Source organism: Aotus nancymaae, unplaced genomic scaffold (genome assembly GCF_030222135.1).
Source record: "Aotus nancymaae isolate 86718 unplaced genomic scaffold, 86718_ANA_hifiasm-v0.15.2.pri h1tg000032l_0, whole genome shotgun sequence".
In the NCBI taxonomy this organism is placed as follows: Eukaryota; Metazoa; Chordata; class Mammalia; order Primates; family Aotidae; genus Aotus; species Aotus nancymaae.
Window position 1 is genome coordinate 31,473,871 of NW_026988445.1, and position 23,329 is coordinate 31,497,199.

At 51.9% G+C, this 23,329-nt stretch overlaps 1 protein-coding gene across 1 annotated transcript in view; it reads right to left on the reverse strand.

The window, feature by feature from the left end:
* WNT3A (Wnt family member 3A) overlaps positions 1 to 23,329 on the reverse strand; it is a 56,313-nt gene that overhangs the window by 15,693 nt on the left and 17,291 nt on the right. The gene's annotated exons all lie outside the window — the stretch shown is intronic.

Consider the following 23,329-nt stretch of genomic DNA (forward strand, 5'->3'; position numbering starts at 1 on the left):
CTAAGGCCAGGCCTCACTCTGCCTCACCCAGGCCCTTCCCAGAACAAGGGCCTGGAGATCCTGCTTATCAGAACTCAGGCAAACAGCCCCGACAGCCAGACACACTCAGGGGCAAGGGCGGCGGCGCTCAGGGCTTCCACTTAGAGAGAAAAGAGCTCATTCTTGCTCGGTTCGGTCACTGGCAGGCTGAACCTGGATTTCCCCTCTCGTCACAGGCGGAGCTCCCGGCCAGGCTGAGACAGCCGTGGAGCAGGCCTTTGATTCAGCCGTGAGACAAGAAGTCTCTGAAGAGAGACTCGGATGCCAGGCCAGACACCCCCCTCCCAGGCCGAAGTAGAAGCTGCAGGCTGCGAGGCCATAGGCCAGAAAAGCAGGAGACCCTGCATTCGGCCAGGACAGCCTGTGTTAAAGCTGAAGCCAGGAGGTGTCTAAGCAGTTCCGCAGCAGCTCGGAGCGTTGATCAAGCACAACGGGAAAAGCCTCAACTGTGCACTGGAGAAGCCTGGCAGATGGCACCTGACACTGGGGACTGGGTTCGCCTTGTCTGAAATGGGACACGGTACCGTGTGCCTCCTGGGAGGATGCATGAAGGTCAGCCACATGTCGCCTTCGAGATATTCGCGCCCAAAATGCGCAGCCCGCACGTCCCATCGCTGGGAGACATCAGACCCACCCCAGCTGACGGCTGTTGCGCAAAATGCCTAACTGTGCTCCTCGGAGGTCTCGGGGCACGACAAACAGGGAAGAGCGGAGGAGCCAGAGCCACGGCATCACCAGGAGTAGCAAGGGACCCCGGACGGGATTCTGGGGCAGAAAAGGGATCCTGATGGAAAAACGAAGGAGAGCTGAGTGGCGTCCGGAGCATGGTGAGCAGAACACACCTTAGTGCTGAATGACTGGCATGGTTACGCACCAGGGGTTGGGCAAGGGGACCCAGGCCCTCAGTGCCACTCCTGCGATGTTTCTGTAAGTCTAAAGTTATTTCAAAATAAAAAGTTAAGCCTGGGCAACATAGCAAGACCCCTTTTCTAAAAAAAAAAAAAACCACATAAATGAGTTAGGCGTGGTGGCATGCACGTGTACTCCTAGCTACGCAGGACGCTGAGGCAGGAGGATTGCTTGAGCCCAGGATTTCAAGGCTGCAGGGAGCCATGTTGGCACCATTGTACTCCAGCCTGGGAGAGAATGAGACCTCATCTCTAAAAATAAGAAAATAAAATAAATAAATAAATAAAAGTTAAAAAGTGTTCCGAAACCATGCAGGGAAGATTCCCAGAATGCCCAGGTGGCAGCCACAGCAACAAGAGATTTGAGTTCCTATGGGACACGTTCCACCCAGGGTTCTATGGAGAGGCTCGCCACCCTCCCAAAACAGGGAGCGCAAACGAGGGGCTACGTCCGGGAGCGCAGGCATCGCTCTGGAGACAGAATCCATTGCTCTGGTCAGATTTCCACAGGCGTTCGAAGCACACAGGTTATGAACCGCTGCCCAGAGTCATCTGTTTACAGAGGAGCCAACTCCGGGCTCCCCTGAGGCCAGGACTCACACCCAGGCTCTGCAGTCCTGGCAGCCAGCCCACAGAAGCCAGGTTCTCTGCCACAAACATCTTTGTCAGGGGTTTCTGCTTTTGTTGACACAACAGAGGCATCCTGCCCACGGGAAGCACCAGCCGTCCCAGAAGGCCAGGGAACCATCCCAGTCAGCAGGAAAGTGCGTTCATCAGAGTGGGCTGTCGGAGGCCCCACTGCAATGGGACACGGGCTACTGGCAGGCAGGGTGCTTAGACACAAATGCTGCCAACTTGCCAAGTCACCTGGGGAGGATCCTGGGTGAACTTTTTCAGCCACCTAAGGCCTGCCCTATTCAGGCCAAGACTTTTATTCGAACACAGCCGTCAGCTGTCAGAGAAAGGAAAAAGAAAGGCAATTCCGTAACAAAATTGTTCTGTAAGGGAATCTCTTCCACCAGGGACAACTATCTTTCCCAGAGACTTGCTGTGGTCTCATTTAGCAGTTATTTACTGAATTCATCCAACGTATCAGTTACCTACCTTTCCTTCCTTCCATTCATTCATCCACCCATCATCCACATCCATCCATCTCTCCATTTATCTATCATGCCATCCATCCATCTATCCATCCATTACCCATCATCCATCATCTACCACCATCACCATCTGTCCATTCATCAGTTCATCTATTCATTCACCATCCAGCCATCCAGCCATCATCCAAGCATCCACTATCCATCATCTACCACCATCCACCACCACCCATCTATCCATCCACGCACCATCTACCCATCATCTGTCATCCACATCTATCCATCCATCCACCATGCACATCCACCCATCATCCATCGTCCACCATCATCTGTCCATCATGCACATTCATCCATCGTCCATCATCCATCCATCCACCATACACATCCATCCATCATCCATCATCCATCATCTATCATCCATCTGTCCAACATGCACATCCATCCATCATCCATCGTCCATCCGTCCACCATGCACATCCATGCACCATCCATCATCCATTATCCATCCGTCCATCATGCACATCCATCCATCATCCATCGTCCATCATCCATCCATCCACCATGCACATCTATCCATCATCCATCATCCATCATCCATCCGTCCACCATGCACATCCATCCATCATCCATCATCCATCATCCATCCGTCCACCATGCACATCCATCCATCATCCATCATCCATCCGTCCACCATGCACATCCATCCATTATCCATGGTCTATCTGTCCACCATGCACATCCATCCATCATCCATCGTCCATGATCCATCCATCCACCATTCATCCGTCCATCATCCATATCCATACATTATCCATACATCTATCATCCGTCATATCTACCATCCATGCATCCACAATCCATCTACTGTCCATCCATTACCCACCATCCACCATCCACCATCTACCACCACCCATCCATCCATTCACTCTTCACCTATTCATCATCTTTTTTTTTTTTTTTTTGAGATGGAGTCACCTAGGCTGGAGTGCAGTGGTGCAATCTTGGCTCACTGCAACCTCTGCCCCCTGAGTTCAAGTCATTCTCCTACCTCAGCCTCCCAAGTAGCTGGGATTATAGGCACCTGTCACTGCACCTGGTTATTTTTATTTTTATTTTTTTTGTATTTTTAGTAGAGACAAGGTTTCACCATATTGGCCAGGCTAGTCTTGAACTCCTGACCTTGTGATCCACCTGCCTCAACCTCTAGCACCTCCCAAAGTGTTGGGATTACAGGCGTGAGCCACCGCAACTGGCCCTATCTATTCATCACCTATCCATCAATTTATCATCCATCCATCCTTCATTCGACCATCATCCATCCATTCATCATCTATCCATTACCCATCATCCACCATCCACCACCATCCATCCATCATCCATCCATCATCCATTCATCCATCTATCCACCATCCACCATCCATCCATCCACCCATCCATCCAGGATCTGAGAGTTCCTAATAAGCCAGGCACTAGGCTGAACTAGGAATATGAGATGAATAAGAAACAAAGTGCCCACTCTCAAAAACCACAGTAAGAAATCCTCCAGAAAGTGGACTTCTGCTCAATATGATAAAATTTCTAACAACCTAGGCTTTCTGAAAGTTGAAGGAGTTCCTGTCCTGGTGATAATAAAACAGGCTCAATGGCCCACTTTCAAGAGAAGAGAGTCCTTGCCTTGGTAAGGAGAATGAACCGGGGAAGCCTTCCCTATCTCTAGTGGGAGGCTCTGCGGGTGTGTGTTAGGTTTTTTGCCTGGGACTGTGCTAAACCACTTGCCTTTGGGAGCTTACAGTTCACAAGGGAGACAGTGGAGGGGACACACAGCGAGGCTTGGCAACATGAGCCCTGAGGCAGGCCTGGGATGGAGGGGTGATGGGTAATGGGTGCACAGATGGATGGCTGGGTGGATGGATAGATAAATGATGGATTGAGGGATGGTTGATGGATGGATGAACGATAGATTGAAGGAAGATGAATGGTGGATGGATGGTAGATGGATGGATGATGGACAGTGGATGGACAGATGGATGATGGATTGAAGGATGGCAGATAGATGAATGGATGGATGGACTGATGGATGTTGATGGTGGATGGATGGATGGATGAATGGATGATGGATTGATAGATGGTGGATCATGCATGATGGAGGAATAGATGATGGATGGATGGATAAATAAAGTCTGAGAAAGTGAGAGAGTTCTGGGTAGTAAGAGGTGGACATTTAGGAAAGGCGGAAAAGCTGCCAGGCAAGGCTCCATCACAGCTGAGGGCAGAGCAGTCGTCAGATGCGGGGAATCATGAGATAAGCTTTGATGGTGACTTTGTCTCCTGCATCTCAGCACTTTTGGACTAGAGGGATCTTAATAAATCCTTTGTTTCTACGTTTGGATTTAATGGGCTTTTCAAGTATCAGAGAGCATTTGGGGACTAACGGAGGACTGCCAAGTGTTTTTATTTTGTTGGGAGAGACAAAGACAAATATACATATATAAAATCCACCAGGATCTATCATCATAACTTCAGAAAAAGACCTTTGAACATCAAACAGGAGGGTATGTTTCCAAATTCTTTTTTCTTTTTTTAGATGGAGTCTCACTCTGTTGCCCAGCCTGGAATGCAGTAGCACGATCTCAACCTCCTCCTCTCAGGTTCAAGCAATTCTCCCACCTCAGCCTCCCTGGCTGGGGTTACAGACACGTGCCACCACACATGGCTAATTTTTGTATTCTTAGTAGAAATGGGGTTTCATCATGTTGGCCAGGTTGGTCTCGAACTCCTGACCTCAAGTGATCCTCCCGCCTTGGCCTCTCAAAGTGCTGGGATTACAGGCATGAGCCACTGTGCCCAGCCCCAAATTCTTTTTTTTTTTTTTGAAATGGAGTTGAACTCTTGTTGCCCAGGCTGGAGTGCAATGGTGTGATCTCGGCTCACCGCAACCTCCGCCTCCTGGGTCCAAGCCACTCTCTTGCCTCAGCCTCCTGAGTAACTGGTGTTACAGGCATGCGCCACCATGCCCAGCTAGTTTTGTATTTTTAGTAGAGACAGGGTTTCTCCATGTTGGTCAGGCTGGTCTCAAACTCCCGACCTCAAGTGATCCACCTGACTCAGCCTCCCAGAGTGCTGGGATGAATTGATGGATTCACACCCGGCCCCAAATTCTTAAATGTGGAAGAACATTGCCCAAATCATTCCCAAATCCTTGTCTTTCACATTTCACTAAAGCTGCTCAGTTTGCCCCTATTTATTCAGCAGCGACTGTCTTCTAAGTGGCAAAGAAGGCTGCAGCCTTTGTCCCCTTGGAGCTGACCTTCCCTTGGGGCGGTCACCCAGGAAGCATTTCAGCAGGGAAAGCTGCGTGCTCGGACGGTGGGTGCTGAGGGAGCACAGCATGGAGACTGCCCTGCTCTGGGGTGACAGGGGGAAAAGCAGGTCCAAGCCTCTTCTTGTATTAACTAGTGAGAGAAGTGGCCCCAACAGGGAGATGGCTCAGAGAGGGTCAGCCATGGGCCCCAGGCTGCACAGCAGTGAGTGCAGAGCACAGACAGAGGGGTCCCAAGAGAGGTCCCTCAACCCATCATCACAGGCTCCCACAGCTTCTGTGGGTGTTCCCACGGCTGGTGCTCCATGGCCAGAGCCTCGACGTGACAGGGAGCCCATCTGCATGGCTGGGCCCCCACCCCACGGCCAAGGGGTCATGCCTATCTGTGGAATGGCTGTGGGGGCTGATACGGGGCCAGAGGAGAGGGACAGCCCGGGACTGCTGGGCTCCTGGGATGTACCTGTTGGTCCAGAGGGGACTCCTGAGTGGCTTGGCTGAGGGACAAACATAACTTGAAGGAGAGAAAGTTCTGGGGCAGGGGGTGGGGATTGTTGTTAAATGCGACCACTGGACAATGAAATCCAGCTCCTCGGAAAGGCAGCGTGCTCGGTCTGAAGGGGCTTCACCCAGGCTGGCCCCTCTGGGAAGCCCAGCGGCGAGCTAGGACTGGAGGCCTCCAACAGTGGTCATGGCTGGGGGCCAATGAATCACTGCAGGGCAGCCCTGGGGACCCAGGTTCAACTGGGGTGGGGGCACAGCTATATCTTAAAGGGTCTCCAGTCATTCTGACATATCCACTGGGGCGAGATTCCTCTAGCTCAGATGCGTTCCGTGCTGATCCCCCTCTGGGCTGTGAGCAGAAGGGAGGCTATGGACTTTGTAAGGGCCATATGGGACCCTGGACAGGAGACTGCCAGGAGGAGAAGGGGGTTGGTGCGGGGCGGTGTCTCTGACATGCTGATGGCCATCCCCCCATCAGTGGGCAGTGGTCACTGGGTCTCTGGCCTGGCCTCTTCCTGAAGGTGGGCATCTTGTTCACAGGCTCTGGGATTCAGGGGCCTGGCTGCTGGTAGCTGGTGGCTGGGCTGCTCGGCCAGGAGGGAGGTTATGGCTCTGCCTCTCTGGCCCCATCCTGAGGCAGCTGACCTCCTTTCCTAGGAGCTCGGGATGCCGCCTGTGCCCAGCCTGCTTCTTGATGTTGACACATGCTCAGCTGGTAATGCCTCCTGGGGCCCTCCAATGCTGTCCCCAGCCCCTGGAACCCCATGGCTTCCTCTCTTCCCCTGGCAATGCTGACTGTCTGGCTGGACACCCCCAGTTCTGGCAGGGATGCACAGGCCGAGGCAGGCCCCATGGTGGCCTGGCCAGCGCAGCCGGGAGCTGGGGGCTCAGGCTCCCAACACTGCCCACTGCCCAGCAGAGATGCTCTGCTGAATCCCGCCGGGGAGTTCTCATGTCCACCGTGACAACAATGTCCTCTGCGCCACAGGTGCACCTACTCTGCCGGCTTCTGTCCCCAGATCTGCAGGGCAAAGGCCGCACCCCACAGGCCTCCGCCTACCTGATCTTCAAGCCCTTTCCTCGCGCCAGTGAGGAGCAGTCTCCTGTGCTCCAGGGACTGGCCTTCAGGGGTCGGGAGGGTCACAGCGAACACAGGCCCCGCGTGCACGCTGCGCCCGTTTGGCTACCACACACCCACCACATACCTGGGACCCACAGAGCTGGGGACAGTGACCACCCCAAATGCATTGGGTCCTCCCTCCCGGTGCTGCCCGGGTCTCCCACCAGCTCACGCCACACCTGCCAGGGAGGGGCTGAGTGAGGGGTGCCTCGGATCCCAGCCGCAGCCACCCGCGCGGACCGGCCACTGTAACCCCAAACGTCACCGGGGACCATCGCCCCTGACAAAGGACAAGCCAAATCCTTCCTGCGCCGCGGCAGCTTCCAGAGCAGCCAACGGAGGGGCCCAAACGCGGGGGACGGAGAAGCTCAGGCCGCGCCCCCGTCCCCGCCGGAGCCGACGCCCGGGCGCCTCCCCTCGGGGCCGCCCACCTTCCCTCATTCCCGCGGCCCCGGGAGGAGCCGGGCGGCCGGGAGGGGGTGTCGCGGCGGCATGCGGTAATCACGGCGGCACAAAGGCCCCGGAGCCACCTGAGCGCGGAATGCCGCCCGCGCCCCGGCGCGGCCGCGGCCCCTGACACCGCCGGGCGGCCCTCGCGGCCGGGCGCCGCGCTGACCCGCTGGGGCGCTCGAATCCGGCTTTGTGCGCCACTGTCACGCCGAGTTAGGCCCACAATGGCCGGCGATTAGGCGGGCGCGGGCCGGTCATAGCAACCTGGAAGTATGCGCCGCGCGCCGGGCCGTCGGGCGCGAGGGGAAATCCCCATTCAGCCGCGCTAATGCCGCGCCGCGAAGGGCGTGTGAACCGCCCGCGCTCCTGCATCTCCCCTTGTGCTTAATCTTGTCGCCGTCGCCGGGATATTGTGCTCCCAGCCGGACGCGGCGGGAAGTCGGCCGGGGTCCCCCTCCCACTGCGGAGAGTTAATGATATACCGCAGAGGCCGCCGGAGCCGGGGAGCCCCCACCCCAACGCATCTCAAACGGCAACACTTTCCGATGGGGGGGTCAGGGGTCGCAACCTGGATTTGGGGACGCGGGTTCCCTCAAGAGCTGCCCTCTGTGTCCCCGTCCTAGCAGGCAGGCCCCATCTCTGTGCCGGTCTTACAGGCAGGGGACACACAGGGAGGCGGCGGACCACCCCCGAGGGGCTCCTGGGGGTTCTGCGGGAAGGAGAGGACGCTGGGCTGTGTCCTGCCTGGGGAAGGCGCTGCGGAGGTGATGGGGGGACTTGTGGGGGCGCCCAGCAAGGCTTACTGACACGTGCTGCGCAGGAACCCTTTCTTCACCCTCCCCACCCTCTGGGGCTGGAGGGGTCCTGGGCTCTAACCAGGAACCTGAGTGTGCTTTGAGTGGCATTGGCCTGAGGTTCACAGCCCAGGGCAGGGGGTGGGAACTGGAAATGCTGGGGGAGGGGTGGTGTGTGAAGTCTGAGTGGGGCAGCCACGTTGCAGTCCCCGCCCACACTGGGGAGGAAGCAAACCCCAGGCCTCTGGGAGGTGTCCACAGGAGCTGTGGGAAGCATACCTATTTCACAAGCACAAGAGATTGCACACCTCCCCACCCACCCCCCGCCCAGCCCCCAATCCCTCCAGTAGGTGCCAGGGACTGGGAGGAACTCCTGGGTCCAGCCCACGCTGGAGGGCACAGAGGGTGTGGGCACAGGTGGCGGCCCTAGGCTCCCGGGCTCAAGCTCTCCTGGCCTCCGTCCCCTTCTCTGAGGATCACACGCCCCAGAGCAGGCCAGGCTCTCCACAGAGCCACGAGCCGCCTGAGACCCAGACCCAGCAGCCGGGCCCTGCCCTGCTGCGTCCACTGCAGCCGTCCCTGCCCTGCGTCTGCCCCTGTGTCTTCTTCGCCAGCTTCACCTTGCCAGGGGTCAAGAGAGGGGTGTCTCCAGCTCCGCAGCGAAGCAAGCCCTCCGGTGCCTGGGGCCTGCTGCCGGGGACAGAGAAGCTATGTGGTGTGCCCGGTCTCCATGCACTCCAAATTCCTCAAATGCTTTCTGCCCCAGGCAGGTTGAATGTCCTGTTCCTTTTGGACCCCAGAAGAGAGGGCTCTTCAGACACCAGGCTCGGCTTCTGTGGCGGAGCCCCATGTTCCAAGGGCCGATGGTTTCTCCCAGCTGCAGTCTGGTGGCCCCAGCCCCTAGTCCCAGGCCAGGTGCAGGGCAGATGGGCTGAAAGCAGGAGGTGTGAGGATATGAAGCTCCTTCCCTTGCATGTTCACACTCGTGCACACACGCACACGCGCACACACACATGCATACACATAGCCCACACACACTATAGGCACACATGTGCACCCCTCCCAATGCACACACGAGGATGCACACTCACACATGTACACACACACAGGAGGCTGGGCCCCTCTCCTCACAGCTGGCCGGAGGTTTTCAACTCTGTTCAACAAGGCCGTCTTGGCAGGGGTGGCCAGGCACCCCGTGGCCTCTGCCACAAAGCCTGGGTGACCTTTGACATGATTAGGGTTGCCCTGACCCTAATCCAATCAGATGATTACGGAGAGCGTGGCCAGGGGGCAGGCCAGGGCTTCCACAATGGCTCCTGAGCAGGCCTCTCTCTGAGGCCCCCGGCGGGCTCCTTCCTCCCAGGCCACCAGGACACCAGGCATTTTGGAGTCTCCTCCGCAGGCAGCGGGGAGGAGCCAGGACTTCCCCCTTCCTATTCAAACCTATTTAAACCATGAGGAGGTAGGAGGGGTCCCAGACTCTGTTCCTCCATCAGAAAGGGGAGGAGAAGAGGGTAGTAGGATCAGAGAAGGGGAGAAGGAGAGGGTGGAAGGGACGTGGGTGGGATGGGAGGGAGGCTGGAAGTGCAGCAGGAGCTCAGCCTTTTGCAGAGAGGCCAGCACAGCAGCAGGAAAGCAACCCGAAATGCGGCTTCCTGCCCCCACCGCCCCCACCCGACGCCCGGCACTTTAGGCAGGACCTGGGCATCTGTGGGGCCCACTTGCCACTGGAGAGCCTGTGGCATTAATCCAAGAGCCCCCTTGAGAAATTCTCAGTGACCCTGAAGATCCATCCCTGCCCTGCCTGGAGGGATGCATGAACGGGATGCAGGGACGGGGCATCCTCTGGAGTCCTACCCTCTCTGCTTCCTCCCACGCTGCACTTGCCCTCCCTGTGGGCTCTGGGCTCCTTCAGTGATTCCTGAACTGTACATTCCAGCTAGGCCTTGTCACTGCTGGGCCTGCCTGGGGGCTCTGCTCACCTGCACGTCAGCCCCAACCTTCATATGGGCTGTCCCCCCGCCTGGGGACATTGGAGCCAGGCTGACAAGGCTGAAGTCTCTGCTTCGTCACAGAGCTTCAGTTTCCTCATTTGTCAAGCAAGGCCACCGCAGTGCTGGTCCCATCAGATGGGCAATAGGATTCAACTGGCCAGTGTGTCAAACACTTAAACAGTGCCTAGAAAGCACTGGATATGTGTTTTTTTTTTTTTTTTTTTTTTTTTTTTTTTTTTTTTGAGACGGAGTTTCGCTCTTGATACCCAGGCTGGAGCGCAATGGCGCGATCTCGGCTCACCGCAATCTCCGCCTCCTGGGTTCAGGCAATTCTCCTGCCTCAGCCTCCTGAGTAGCTGGGATTACAGGCACGCGCCACCGTGCCCAGCTAATTTTTTGTATTAGTAGAGACGGGGTTTCACCATGTTGACCAGGATGGTCTCGATCTCTTGACCTCGTGATCCACCCGCCTCGGCCTCCCAAAGTGCTGGGATTACAGGCTTGAGCCACCGCGCCCGGCCATGTGTGTTTTAAAGAAAGAAAATCCTTCAAGATTCAGCTCAGGGGCCACCTCCCCTGGGAAGCCCTCCTGGGATTCCCCAAGGCATGCACCATTGTCCTCAGGTCGCTTGCTTAATTCATCCTTTCTAAGCATGTGCTGTGTGGCTTTGCTTTCCCAGGGGACGGACTGTGTATATTTGCGCCACATGTATACCTGTGACATGTGCTAGAGGGATGCTGTCACATATTAGGCCCATGGGAGACCCCCGGAGCTCCTGGCTCTTGTTTCAGGAGACTCCTGAATCTTCCTGGAGCATGCCAAACCCTAGGGGGTATCTCCCAGAAAGCAAGAGTGGGAGCCATTGATAATGACGGGGACTTGTGAAAATCAGGCGCCTTCAATTCTGTTTTCCACAAACTTTAAGGAGCACTAACTGAGTCACGTGCTGAAAGGCTTTTTCAGCATTTTGATGCTAGGCCACCATGTGAGTTTGGGCATACATAACTCTGGAAAAAGTCAAAGAATTGAGAGGTGCATGACAACTAACTGCTCCCATTTTATCTATTTATTTATGTGAACAAAGTTTTTCTCATGTCTAGATCTATGAAGTTTAAAAGCAAGATGGGCCTACCTGCAGCGAATATCCTGTTCAGTGGTCAAAGACTGAAAGCTGTTTGTTTTGATGAAAAAGCGCATCCATATTGGAAGGAAGAAATAAAACTATCTTATATGTAGAAAGCCCTAAGGAATCTGCAAATAAAAAATCTATTAGAACTGATAACTCCAGCAAGGTTACAGAGTATAAGATCCATATGAAAAATCGTGTGTGTGTGTGTGTGTGTGTGTGTGTGTGTGTGTGTGTGTGTTTCAGACAGAGTCTTGCTTTGTTGCCCAGGCTGGAGTGCAGTGGTGCGATCTCAGCTCACTGTAATCTCCACCTCTTGGGCTTAAGTGATTCTCGTTCCTCAGCCTCCTGAGTAGCTGGGACTACAGGTGTGCACCACCATGCCTGGCTAGTCTTTGTATTTTTAGTAGAGACAAGGTTTTACCATGTTGTCCAGGCTGGTCTTGAACCCTTGACCTCAAGTGATCTCCCTGTCTAAGTCTCCCAAAGTGCTGGGATTACAGGCATGAGCCACCACACCTGGCCTCATTTGCATTTCTATACACTAGTGACAAACAATCCAAAAATGAGATTAATAAAACAATTTCATTCACAACAGCATCAAAAAGAGTAAAATACTTAGGAATACATCTAACAAGAGAAGTGCAAGACTCGTATGCTGAAAACTACAAAATGTCATGAAAGAAATTAAAGACCTAAGTAAATGGGAAGATATCCTATGTTCATGGACCAGAAGGCATAATATTAGTAGAACAATATTTTCTAAATTGATCTACACATTCAACACAATTTCTAAAAATCTAAGCTTTTTTTTTTTTTTTTGCAGAAATTGATGAGCTAATCTTAAAATTCATATGGAACTGTAAGGGCCTCCAAATAGGCCAAAATAACCTTGAAAAGAAAGACAAGCTGGAGGACTTACATATTCTAATTTCAAAACACTACAAAACTACAATAATCAAAACAGTGTGGCATTGGTATAAAAACAGACATATGGAACAATGGAATAGAATAAAGAGCCCGGCTGGGCGTGGTGGCTCACGCCTGTAATCCCAGCACTTTGGGAGGCCGAGGCGGGCGGATCATGAGGTCAGGAGATTGAGACCATCCTGGCCAACATGGTGAAACCCCATTTCTACTAAAATCCAAAAAAATTAGCCGGGCGTGGTGGTGTGCATCTGTAGCCCCAGCTACTTTGGAGGCTGAGGCAGGAAAATCACTTGAACCAGGCGGCAGAGGTTGCAGTGAGCCGAGATTGCGCCATTGCACTCCAGTTTGGCGACAGAGCAAGACTCTGTCTCAAAAAAAAAGAGCCCAGAAATAAATTCCTCCATCTAGGGCCAGACGGTTTGCAGTAAGGGTGCCAAGACGATTCAAAGGGGAAAGAAGAGCCTGCAAGAGACGGCGCTGGAATAACTGGATTTCCACATGGGAAAGAACACGACTCGATCCCTGCCTCACGTCGTCTATGAAAATTAAAATAAAGACTGAGATGTAAGAGCTAAAACTGCAAAATTCTTTGTGTGTGTGTGTGTGTGTGTGTGTCAGAGTTTCACTTTTGTTGCCCAGGCTGGAGTGCAACGGCCTGATCTCTGCTCACCGTAACCTCCGCCTCCTGGATTCAAGCAATTCTCCGGTCTCAGCCTCCTGAGTAGCTGGAATTACAGGCACGTGCCACCACGCCCAGCTAATTTTGTATTTTTAGTAGAGAGAGAGTTTCTCCATGTTGGTCAGGCTGGTCCAAACTCTGGACCTCAAGTGATCTGCCCACCTTGGCCTCCCAGAGTGCCGGGATTATAAATGTGAGCCACCGCGCCCGGCCTAAAACTGTAAAATTCTTATTTAAAAAAACCTAATTAACAGTAGATCTTTATGATCTACATCAAAAGCCAGGGAACCAAAGAAAAAGTTGATGAACTGGAATTCATCAAAATTAAGATCCTGCATGCATCAAAGGGCACCATCAAGTAAGTGAAAAGACGACCCACAGAAGGGGCAAAAATATTTGCCAATCATGTATTGGATAAGGGACTTGCGTGCAGACTGTATAAAGCCCCCTTACAACTCAACGACAAAAGGAAAAATAACCCAATTAAAAGGTAGACAGAAGAATGGAATAGACATTACTCCAGGGAGCAGAGGCAAGTGGCCAATGAGCACATGAAAAGATGCTCAGCGTCCTTAGCTGTCAGGAAATGCAAATGGAAACTCCGACACTGTTCACACCCAGCAAGACGCCTAGAACCAAACCAGCAAGCGGAGAGTAAGAAGTCAGACCTGCTGACGGGAACGCGCAACGGTGCAGGCCCTGCTGACGGGAACGCGCAACGGTGCAGGCCCTGCTGACGGGAACGCGCAACGGTGCAGGCCCTGCTGACGGGAACCCCCAACGGTGCAGGCGCTTTGCGATGGTTTGACAGTTCCTCAAAAAGTGAAGCACAGAGTTCCTCTGTGACCCAATTCTGCTCCTAGGTATATGCCAGACAGAACTGGAAATACACATTCACACAAAAAGCATTATTTGTAATGGTCAAGAAATCGAAACAACCCAAATGCCTATCAATGAGTTAATGGATAAACAAAATATGGTCTAGCCATACAGTGGAATATTACTCAGCCATAAAAAGAAGGACGTTCTGGTATATGACCAGGCTCCTAGGCCATAGATTTGGGGGCTCCAGAGCAGGACTTGTTCAAAGGCCTCTCCTCGAAGCAGCTGGAGGTGCCATCAGGTTTAGGACCCAGTGATATTCACCAACTTTGGGGCTTTGCATTCAACTGGCTGGCCCCAGCGCTTATCTGCTGGCTGGGATTCCCATCTGTGCAGATCTGCGCCTTTCCATGGGCGTAGTTCAATCCAGACAGCGATGGCACAGGCTCCCCAAGGCTCAGCTTGGAGGGCAGACCCAGGGATTCCTGAATGGTGTGACCCATGAGGCTAGCCTTCTCCTGGCCCCCAGCTGGGTTCAGCTGCCCAGGATGGGAGTCAGCGAGCTGATGCAGGTGTCCTCCCCACTTCCACAAGCGAGGGACACTCTGACATTCTGGAGGGCAATGGAATACCCTAAAGACTCCTGAGGGTAGCAGGGCTTTCAGGAACGGCGGGTTCCCCTCCGACCCCATGCAGCACAGCCTTTCTCCGTCACCTGGTATGTCTCCGAGCACAACAGCGTCCCGCTTTCTTCCTAAAAATCACTGCTTCCTTCTCAGCCCTAAGCACCCCATCCTGGCTCTGGAGCCAGCAGCCACATGGCACAGGGCCAGTCTGGTGCCTCTTGGCCTTCTGCAGTGTACGTGTTGCTCATGCCTCTTTCCATGCCGCCACTGGCTACGGCACAGCCCAAGAATCCTAGCGGGCAGCAACCATAACACATGCACACATAGGCATGCACACACACAGCCACATGCACACGTGCACACCACAGTGACATGCACACATACACACCACAGCCACGTGCACACCACAGCGACACACACGCATGCACACCACAGCCACACGCACACGTGCATGCCACAGCCACACGCACACGTGCACACCACAGTGACATGCACACATACACACCACAGCCACATGCACACCACAGTGACACGCACGCATGCACACCACAGCCACACGCACATGTGCATGCCACAGCCACATGCACACGTGCACACCACAGTGACATGCACATGTGCACACGCACAGGCACGCACACGGACACACGTGCACACGCACAGGCACACACACCCGTGCATGCCACAGCCACATACACATGTGCACGCCACAGTGACAAGCACATGTGCACACGCACAGGCATGCACACATGCACACGCACACACGTGCACACCACAGCGACACACATGCATGCACACCACAGCCACATGCACACGTGCACACCACAGCAACATGCATGCAGGCACACCACAGCCACACGCACATGTGCACACCACAGCGACACACATGCACACCACACGCACACATGCACACCACAGCCACACACACATGCACACCACAGCGACATGCACACATACACACCACAGCCACACACACACGTGCACACCACAGCGACATACATGCATACACACCACAGCCATGTGCACACCACAGCCACATGCATGCATGCACACCACAGCCACGTGCACATGTGCACACCACAGTGACATGCATGCATGCACATCCACACACACACACCCCACACCACACACGTGCATGTTCTGCACACACAACATTCCCACACACGTGCACACTCACGTACACACAATGCACCACATGCCACACACACCCTCCAACACACTGGATGAGCTGCACAGCCCTGGGACCTGACCCCTATGCACCCTGGCAGCTGTGCCCAGGCAAGCTGCGCTCGGTACTACCCCAACCAGCAGCTCTGTGAAGTCTGACAAGTTTAAGTCTTCTTCCATTTTATAAATGAGATGCTGACGCTCCAAGAAGTGAGCTGCCCTTCACTCAAGGTCACAGGAAGGCCACCACCCAAACTACCTTCACTCCAGTTTCTTTTACTACAAAGACCCTAACGTGTTCATCAGAGACGTCCTCATCGCAGGCCCTCAGTGACCAGTGCCTGGGCTCTAAGCCTGACCCTCTCGTCCCCACTCTGCCCCACAGCGCCTTCTCCATGCCTGAAGAACACAGGCCTGTGATGGGGGCTGGGGCATGGCCATGACTGCCAGACGCTGGAGGGCTTCTGCCCCTGGATGGCCTCAGCCAGGCCCCGCCACCCTTGGAGGCAGTGTCAGCTGCACACTCTGGGGCTCTCCTAGCCCGCCACGCATGGCATGGTCCCCAGAGCCGCGCCCTCCCCTCCAGAGGACCGTGGTCTTCCTGTGCATTTGGCTGCAGGGGCTGAGCGAGACCACGCTCTCCTTCCACAGCAACATCAGCTCATGGGGCTGAGTGGAGGCTGTGACGTGGGGTGAGGGCATGGGAGTGAGCGTGGGGGACACTCCTGAGGGAGCCTGTGGTGCAATCTCAGCTCACTATAACCGCTGCCTCTCAGGTTCAAGTGATTCTCATGCCTCAGCTTCCCATCTAGCTGGGATTACAGGCGCCCGTCACCACCCTTGGCTAATTTTTTTGTATTTTAGTAGAGATGGGGTTTCACTGTGTTAGCCAGGCTGGTCTCGAACTCCTGACCTCAGGTGATCTGCCCACCTCAGCCTCCCAAAGTACTGGGATTTCAGGTGTGAGTCACCGTATCTAGCCTATCTATTTTTATTTTATATTTTTTAGAGACAGGGTCTCATTCTGTTGCCCAGGCCAGAGGACAGTGGTGCCATCATGGCTCACTGTAGCCTCCACCTCTTGGGCTCAAGTGACCGTTCCTGAGTAGCTAGGACTACAGGTATGCACCACCATGCTTGGCTAACATATTTTATATTTGCAGAGATGGGGTCTTGATGTGTTTCCCAGGCTGGTCTTGAACTCCTGGCCTCAAGCAATCCTCCCACCTCAGCCTCAGTGGCACTGATCCCACTCATAAGCCTTCACCCTCATAACCTGACCACCTCCCAGAGGCACCTCCTAACCCTGTCACCTGTGGGTGAGGATTTCAATGTAGGTATTGTGGGGGGTGGGGCGCAGACACTCATGCCATTGCAGGGAGGACAGAGAGGATGGTAAGGTGATAGCCAGGGGCCCAGGGTTTTTGACCTGAGCAACAGAGAACTGGTGTTGTCCATTATAAAATGAGAGAGCCAGCGGAGAAGCAGATTTGTGGAGAAGTGAGATGAACTGCGGCCTTGGGCATCCTGCCAGCAGCACCCCCAGGATGGCAAGGTCCGTGGGAGGACTTTCCCAGAGTGACCATCTCGCCTTGTGTCCGAGCACCCTTCCTTCAGCACCATGGCTTCCCAGGTCTCCTGGGCCTACTGACCACACGCTCAGCACAGCTGTGGTCCCCTGTGGTCCTGGGACTGTGCCGGCCCACCCTGGGGTGGATGGTGCTGTGCAGTTCCGCCCTACATGCTGGCCTCCCAAAGCGACCTTGACGTTCCATCAAGTGGTGGGATCAGTGTCCTTTTCCCAGAACTCAGCCTGGAACCCAGGAGGAAGCTCCGGGGCCCTCCCAAAAATGAGACACAAACGGTTAGTACCAACGTTGCTAGATCTCCGGAGGGTCGTCGGAGGGCCACCATAACCCAGCGGACGTCAAACAACGTTGCTAGATCTCCGGAGGGTCGTCGGAGGGCCACTGTAACCCAGTGGACGTCAAATTGAGGAAGCAGTGACCTTGCCCTGCTGGCGGAGCCTGGCGGTGTTTTCATGTGGTGGCGCCCACAAGCCTCCGGGACAGTGAAGTCCTGAAGACAGACGGGGCTGGCGCTCCCATGGTGGAGGGAACCCGCCTCCGGATAGCTCTGGAGGAGCAGAGCAGACCTTTTCCCCGAGGAATTGTTTGTCTGTTTCAACCTGTCTGGGTCAAAAAATTTCATTTTGCCTAACTCAGAACTCTCTCAGGATGGAGCAGTGGCTAATCGAAGGGTGGGCTTTGAAAACTTTGAAAGTTAAATAAAAGCCACTGCCACCTGGGGCAACTGGATAAAGGGCATTTGGGAAAAACCTGCAGCCAACGCTGCTGAAAAAAGACACAGACGACACAAACAAACAGAAACACATCCCGCGCTCCGGACAGTAAGAATCAATATCGTGAAAATGACAGTGCTGCCCAGAGCAACCCACAGCTTCGATGCAATTCCCGTCAAAACGCCAACATCATTTTTCACAGAATTAGGAACAACAGCCCTAAAAGTTATATAGAATCGGCCGGGCACGGCGGCTCACGCCTGTGATCCCAGCAATTTGGGTGGCCAAGGCGGGTGGATCACTTGAGGTCAGGAGTTCAAGACCAGCCTGGCCACCATGGCGAAACCCCGTCTCTACTAAAAATACAATAAAAATAAAAATAAATTAGCCAGGTATTGTGGCACATGCCTGTAATCACAGCTACTTGGGAGGCTGAGGCAGGAGAATCTAGGAGGTGGCTTAAACCCGGGAGGCAGAGGTTGCAGTGAGCCGAGATTGCTCCACTATACTCCAGCCTAAGCAACAGAGAGACTGTCTCAAAAAAAAAAAAAAAAAAAAAAAAAAATTCATATGGAACCAAAAAAGAGTCCAAATAGCCAAAGCGATTCTAAGCAAAAACATATGTGGAGGTATCACATTACCCACTTGAAGTTAGACTACCAGGCTATAGTGACTGAAGCAGCATGATACTGGTATAAAAGTACGTGCATAGACCAATGCAACAGAACAGAGAACCCAGAAACAAAGCCAGATACACACAGCCAACTGATCTTTGAGAAAGTAAACATAAACATAAATTGAATAAAGGACATCCTACTTAATAAACGGTGCTGGGGAAACTGGCAAAGCACAGGTAGGAGCATGAAACTCCATGCCCGTCCCTCACCGTACACAAAGTCAACGCCAGACGGATCAAAGACTCAAGTCTAAGTCTTGAAGTCTGTTGGCCAGGCTGGTCTCGAACTCCTGACTCAGGTGATCCGTCCACCTCGGTCTCCCAAAGTGCTGGGATTACAGGTGTGAGCCACTGCACCTGGCCTTATAGACCATGTTTTCTTTGTCCACTCATCAGTTGATGGGCACGTAGGCTGGTTCCACGTCTTTGCAGTTGGGAACTGTGCTGCTGTGAACATGCGTGTGCAAGTGTCTTTTTCATATAATGACTTCTTTTCCTTTGGGTAGATACCCAGTAGTGGGATCAGGAAACTACAAAAATTCTGGAAGAATAATTCTAAAAAAATTCTGAAACTAAAAAAATTCCAGAAGACAACATAGGAAAAACTCTTCTAGGCATCAACCTAGGCAAAGAATTTGTGACTAGGAGCCCCAAAACAAATGCAGCAAGAATAAAAATAAACAAATGGGACGTAACTGGACAAAAAGGCTTCTGCACAGGAAAAGAAATAATCGTCAGGTAAACAGACAACCCACAGAGTGGGGGAAAATATTCGCAAACTATGCATTTGACAAAGGGCTAATAAACAGAATCTACAAGGAACTCGAACCAGCCAGAAAAAACAAATAACCCCATTAAAAAGTGAGTCAGGGACACGAGAAGGTTTCACTTAGAATAATGGCCTCCAGCTCCATCCAAATTGCTGCAAAAGACATTATTTCATTCCCTTTGATGGCTGAGTAGTATTCCATGGTGTACATTCTCAAAAGAAGACATACAACTGACCAACAGACATAAGAAAAAGTGCTCGACATCCCTAATCATCAGGGAAATGTAAGTCAGAACCACAGCGAGATACCACCTTACTTCTGCAAGGGTGGCCTTCATTAAAAAATCAGAAAATAACAGTGTTGGCGTGGATGTGGTGGACGCTTATATCCGCTGGTAGGAAGGTCAGTCGGTTCAGCCACTTTGGAAAACAGTATGGAGACTCAGAAAGTAGTTCTACCATTCAATCTAGCAATCCCATTACTGGGTACCTGCCTAAGGGAAAAGAAGTCATTATATGAAAAAGATACTTGCACACACATGTTCACAGCGGCACAGTTCCCAACTGCCAAGACGCGGAACCAGCCTACCTGCCCATCAACTCAGGAGTGGACAAAGAAAACGGGGTCTATGAGGCCAAGCGCAGTGGCTCACACCTGTAATCCCAGCACTTTGAGGGGCAGAGGTGGACAGATCACCTGAGGTCAGGAGTTCAAGACCAGTCTGGCCAATATGGTGAAACCACGTCTCTACTAAAAAAACAAAAATTAGTGCGGCTTGGTGGTGGGTGCCTGTAGTCCCAGCTGTTTGGGAGGGTGAGGCAGGAGAATCACTTGAACCGGGGAGGTGCATGTTGCAGTGAACTGAGATTGTGCCACTGTACTCCAGCCTGGACAACAGAGTGAGACCCTGTCTCTAAAAACTAAAATAAAATAAAGAAAATGTGGTATAGATACACCGTGGAATACTACTCAGCCATTAAAGGGAGTGAAATAATGTCTTTTGCAGCAATTTGGATGGAGCTGGAGGCCATTATTCTAAGTGAAATAACTCAGGAGTGAAAAAACCAAATATCCTATGTTCTCACTTATAAGTGGGCACGCAGAGGCATACAGAGTGATATCATGGACTTTGGGAGCTCAGAAGGGGGAGGCTGGCAGAGAAGCCAGGGATAGGACAGCACATGTTGGGTACAATGTACATTACCTAGGTGAGGGGTGCACTAAAATCTCAGCAGACCACTAGCCATTCATCCAAGTAACAATAAAACCTCGTGCCCCAAAAGTTATTGAAATAAAAATTAAAAAAAAATAAAAATAAAAAGAAAGAATGAAAACCCTGCAGCCAATACCACATATGCAGGCAGCTGAAAAGTTTTCACCCTAAGGTTAGGAGCAAGGGAGTCCACTCTGACCATTTGTGTTCAACATAGGACTGGAAGTCCCAGCCAGAGCAATGAGGAAAGAAAAAATAAAAGGCAACCAAATCAGAAAGGAAGAAATGCAGCGCCTTCCAGCGCCTTCCAGCCACGGGTGACATCAACCTGTGTGTAGAAAATTCTACGACTCAACAAAACCTTCTCAAAGCGAACAAACAAATTAACCAGGGTTACAGTTGAGGATCAAAACTAAAAAAAAAAAAAAAAATGTATTTTTTCATTAAAAAGTTGTGTTTTTATTTATTAGCAAAGAAAAATCTGAAAAAAATATTAAGAAAACAATTCCAAGCTTGTCACAGTGGCTCATGCCTGTAATCCCAGCACTTTGGAAAGTGGGAGGATCACTTGAGCCCAGGAGTTCAAGACCAGCCTGGGCAACATAGAGAGACCTCATCGCTACAAAACAAAACAAAAAATACAAAAATGTAGCCAAGCATGGTGGCACTACTCAGAGGCGGAGGCAGGAGAACCGCTTGATCCTGGGAGGTGGCAGTGTAGTGAGCCTGGATGGTATACTCCAGCCTGGGCGACAGAGCCAGATACTGTCTCAAACGAAAAAAAAAAAGAAAGAAAGAAAAGAAAATGATTCCATTGATAATAACATAAAAAAGAAAACAAGTACTTAGGAATACATTAACCATTGAGGTCCACAACTCAAACCCTGAAAACTACAAAACATGGCTGAAAGAAATCACAGAAGCCGGGCACAGTGGCTCACGTCCTGTCGTCTCTACACTTTGGGAGGCCAGGGCAGGTGGATCGTTGAGCCCAGAGGTTAGAGAACAGTCTGGGCAACCTGGCAAAATCCCATCTTCACAAAACATACAACAATCGGTGGGGCGTGGTGGCGCACGCCTGTAGTCCCAGCTACTTGGGAGGCTGAAGCGGGAGGATTGCTTGAACCTGAGGGTCGAGGCTGCAATGAGTGGCGATCGTGCCACTGCACTCCAGCCTGAGCCATGAGTGAGACCCTGTCTCAAAAAGAAAAAAGTTAAGGAAGAAGACCTAAATAAATGAATAAATGGAAAGATCCTGAGCTCCTGGATTAAAGGACTTAATATTGTTAAGGAGGCGATGCTCCCCAAGGCAACCTACAGAATGAATGCAATCCCCATGAAAATTCCAACAGCCTTTTTTTTTGTGCAAATGGAAAAACCGCTTCTAAAATTTATATAGAGTTGAAAGGGACTCCAAATAGCCAAAACAGTCTTTTTTTCCTGCCCCCCACAAACAATCTGGAATCTTAAACAAAGTTGGAAAAGTTACTCTTCCCAATTTCAAAACATACCACAAAGCTACAACGATCAGAATAGTGTGTTATTGATGACACGACATACAGACCAATGGACTGGAATTGAGAGTCCAGAAATAAACCTACATATCTACGGCCAATTGACTTTCAACAAGGGTGCTAAGACCATTTGATGGGAAAAAGAACAGGTTTTCAATAGAAGATACTGGAGTAACTGAATTTCCATATGCAAAAGAATGTGGTTGGATTCCTACCTCATACCTTACACAAATATTAGGTCAGACACTTCAAAGTAAAGACGAACTATTAGGTTCTTAGAAGAAAACAGATGTGAATGTTTGTGACCTTAGGTTAGCGATTTCTTGCTTCAGTATGACATCTAAACAAGTTGGATTTCACTAAAATTAAAAAATTTTCTGTATCAAAGGACATCTCAGGAAAATGAAAAAACCTACATGATAAGAGAGAACTCTTCACCAATCACACCTCTGACGTGTGCCCAGTATCCAGAATATATAAAGAGCACTCACAATTCAGCAACGAAAACACAGAATCCAATTTAAAACTGGGCAAAGGACTTGACTAAACGTTTCAAAGAAGGTCTGAAAACGGCCCCAAAGCCCATGAAACAGGGCTTGGTGTCATCAGTCATCCGGGAAGCACGAACCAAAATCAGGAGATTCAACGTCACACTCGAGGATGGCTAGAAGTGAAAAATACAAACCCCAGAAAACAGTGTGTCAGTGAGGATGTGGAGAAGCCGGAACCCTCAAAGCTGGCAGGAACATAAAATGGCACAGCCACTGTGGAAAAGAGCGTGATGGTTCCAGCCCATTGTAGCATTCACCTCCCAGGTTCAGAGTGAAACAGAATTACCCTGTGACCCAGCAATTGCACTCCTAGATACAGACACCAAAAGGTGTGAAAACAGGCGTTCAGACACACATATGTCCAAGAAGGCCACAGCAGTGTTACTCACAGCAGCCAGAAGGTGCGGACCACACTCATGTGCATCTGCTGAAGAATGAATGAACCAGAGTGGACCATCCATAAATGGAGTATTATTCAGCCAGGAACAGGCATAAATGCTGAAACTGTCTGCAGTGCAGGCAAATCAACCATCCACAGCTCAGCGACAAAAGCCAGATGTAAAGGACATGTATTTAGCGACGTCATTTCTTAAACCCGCAGAGTAGCTAAGTTCCAGGGGAGAAGGCAGGCGGGTGGGTGCCAGGGACTACGGAGGGGAGAGGAGCGGGAACGGCTGCTTAAAGGGGCACGGGTTTCCTTTTTGAGTGATGAGGATATTTTGGAACTGGGCAG